This window comes from Mastomys coucha, unplaced genomic scaffold, assembly GCF_008632895.1.
Source record: "Mastomys coucha isolate ucsf_1 unplaced genomic scaffold, UCSF_Mcou_1 pScaffold6, whole genome shotgun sequence".
NCBI classification, from domain to species: domain Eukaryota; kingdom Metazoa; phylum Chordata; class Mammalia; order Rodentia; family Muridae; genus Mastomys; species Mastomys coucha.
In genome coordinates, this window is record NW_022196912.1 from 36,707,681 (window position 1) to 36,711,317 (window position 3,637).

Here is a 3,637-nt window from a genome sequence, read left to right on the forward strand (position 1 = left end):
AATACAGGAAGAACAACCCACATTCCAGAAGGAACTCAAGAAGAAGGAAGACCAAAAGGTGGACATTTAATCCTTCTTAAAAGGGGTAACCAAATACCCACGGAAGGAGTTGCAGAGATTAACTATGGAGCAGAGACTAAAGGAAGGGCAAGCCAGCCTAAATATAGCTATCTCCTGAGAGGCTCTGACCGTACCTGACTAACATAGATGTAGAGGCTCACAGCCATCCATCGAACTGAGTACAGGGTCCCCTGTGAAGGAATTAGAGAAAGGACCAATGGAACTGAGGGGTTTGCAGCCCCTTAGGACGAACAACAATATGAACTAAGTAGTACCCTCAGAGCTCCCAGGGTCTCAACCACCAACCAAAGACTGCACATGGAGGGGTCTGATTGTTCAGGCAGCATGTGTATAGTAGAGGATTGCAATTCGATCATCAATAGGAGGAGAGGACCTTGGCCCTGTGAAGGTTCTGTGCCCCAGTGTAGGGGAATGCCAGGGCCAGAAAATGGGAGAGGGTGGAGTGGCCGGCATGGGGAAGGGGAAGGCAACAGGGGTTTGTTTTTGTTATTTTTGTTTGTTTGTTTGTTTTTTGGAGGGGAAACTGGGAATGGAGAAATTTACATGTAAATAAGGAAAATATCTAAAAAAAAAAAGTCTAGGTCTCATAAAATGAATTGGGCAATGTTCTTCTGTTTCTATTTTGTGGAATAACCTCAGGAATATTGACATTAGACCTTCTTTGAAAGTCTGGTAGAATTCTGTGCTAACACCACTGGGCCCAGCATTTTGGTTGGAAGACTTTCAATGACTGCTTCCATTTCAGTAGGGGTTACAGGTCTATTTAAATTATGTATCTGATTTAACTTTAGCAAGTTGTTCCTATCAAGAAATTATACATTGCTTTTAGACTTTCCAATTTGATGATTACAGGTTTTTATTTTTTAATTATTCTTTTAATTAATTATTTTTTTTTACGTATTTTATCCCCCCTCTACCCTCTGACTTTTCCACGTCCCATACCTCCTCCCCACCCCAGTGTCTCCACATGGATGTCTCCGCCCCCTACCCCACCTGATCTCTAAACTCCCTGGGGCCTCCAGTATCTTGAGGGTTAGGTGTATCATCTCTGAATGAACACATACCCGGAAGTCTTCTACTGTATGTGTGTTGAAAGCCTCATATCAGCTGGTGTATGCTGCCTGGTTGGCGGTCCACTGTTTGAAAGATCTTGGGGATCCAGATTAATTGAGACTGCTGAGATTGAGATTGTCCTCTTAAAGGATTGCCCTTCTCCTCAGCTTCTTTCAGCCTTCCCTTTGCTGGTGGGATTGCAAACTGGTACAACCACTCTGGAAATCAATCTGGAGTTTCCTTAGAAAATTGGAAATAGATCTACCTGAAGACCCAGCTAAACTACTCTTAGGAATATACCCAAAAGATGCCCCACCATGCCACAGGGACATGTGTTCCACTATGTTCATAGCAGATTTATTTGTGATAGCTAGAAGCTGGAAACAACCTAAATGTCCCACGACAGAAGAGTGGATACAGAAAGTGTGCTTCATTTACACAATGGAATACTACTCAGCTATTAAGAACGAGGACATCCTGAGTTTTGTAGGCAAATGGATGGAACTAGAAAATATCATCCTGAGTGAGGTAACTCAGACCCAAAGGGACATACATGGTATGGTCTCACTAATAAGTTAATAAGTGGATGTTAGCGAAAAAAAAAAAAAAGTTCAGAATACCCAAGATACAGTCCACATAATTCAAAAATGTCTGTCAACAAGTTGAAGGGCCCATGTTAGGAGCCTCAGTCTCACTTGGGAGAGAGAAGAAATCAATCACAAGTGGGGAGGGAGAGACCTGGAAGGGAAAGTAGTTGGTGGGGCAGTCAGTGGGAACAGGGAACCTGATCTGGTATTGGATGAGGGAAAAGGACAGAAACAGTGAGGGCCAGCAGGAAGAAAAGAAACAGGCAACCTCAGGAGATAGGAGATTGAGGGGATCCTCCAGAATGCAACAGAGACCTGAAAGATAAGAGACTCTCAAGAATCAAAGGGAGGGACCTTAGATGGGATGCTCAACAGAGGGGAGAAGGAACTTATAGAGTCCACCTCTAGCAGGAAGGTGCATCAAGTGAGGGATGAGGTTGCCATCCCAAAGTCACATCTCTGATCCATAATTGTTCCTGTCTGAAAGAATTACAGGGATGAAATGGAGAGGAGTCTGAGGAAAAGGAGGTCCAGTGGCAGGCCCAAAGAGGTATCCAGCTCAAGGGGAGGTCCCAAGGTCTGACACTGTTACTGAGGCAATGGAGTCCTCACAAAAAGGAACCTAGCATGATCACACTCCAGAAGACCCATCAAGCAGTTGAAATAGTTAGATGCAGATATTTATGCCCAACCAATGGACAGAAGCAGCTGTACAGATTTTTAAAATAAGCCCTTATGATTTTCTGTATTTTCTTGGTGTCTACTTATTATGTCCTACCTCTTTACTCTGTTTTTGTTAATTTGTACATTTTCTCTTCACCTTGTAGTTGGTTTGGTTAAGGGCTTGTGTGTCTTGTTGATTTTCTCAAAAACCAACTCTTTGTTTCATTGATTTTGATTGTAATGTTCTCTTTGTTTCTATTTTATTGATTTCAGCCCTGAGTTTGATTATTTCTTGCTTTCTACTTCTGTTGGTGTGATTACTTGTTTTTGTTCAAGATTTTTCAGGTGTTGTATTAAATTCCTAGTATGATATCTTTCCTGGCATTTATGTAGGCATTTAGCACTATGAACATTTCTTAGCACTGCTTTTACTGTGTCTCATAATTTTGAGTATATTATGTATTAACTTTCATTGAATTCTCAAAAGTATTTAATTCTCTCTTTATTTCTATCTTGACATGCTTTTCATAAAATACAAAGTTGTTAACTTTTCATGAGTTTTAAGCTTTCTGTTATTTTCATAGTTTCATATTATGATATCTAGCTTTAATTCCTGGTGGTTAGGATGCAGTTGAGACTTGCTTTGAATCTGGTTATATGGCCAATTTTGGAGAAAGTTACATGAGGCACAGAGGAGATGGTATAGTCTTTTCTGTTTGCATGAAATGTTCTGTAAATATCTGTTAGGTTCATTTGGATTATCACATCTGTAATGTCTAGTATTTTTTAATTTCTGTCTAGATGTTTTGTCTATTGTCTAGAGTGGGATACTGAAGTGTCTGAAAATGGTGTGTAAAGGTCAATATGTGATTTAAACTGTGGTAGTGTTTGTTTTACAAACACGGCTTTATGTTTGGGATGTAAATATTAAGAATTGAAATGTCATCACAGTGGACTTTTCCTTTTCTGAGTATGTAGTATACGTCCTTATCACTTTTGATTGGTTTTAGTTTCAATTTTATTTTGTTAGATAAAAGAAGTTGCTACACTGTCTTGTTTCTGGGGTCCATTTGCTTAGAATATATTCTTTCAATGTTTTATCCTGAGATAATATCTATTATCGATGTGGAAGTACGGTTTTGGGATGCAGCAGGAGGATGGACACTGGTTTTAAATCTGTTCTGTTAATATGTATCTTTTTATTGGGGAATTGAGGCCATTGATTTTGAGGCATATCAATGAACGATGATAGT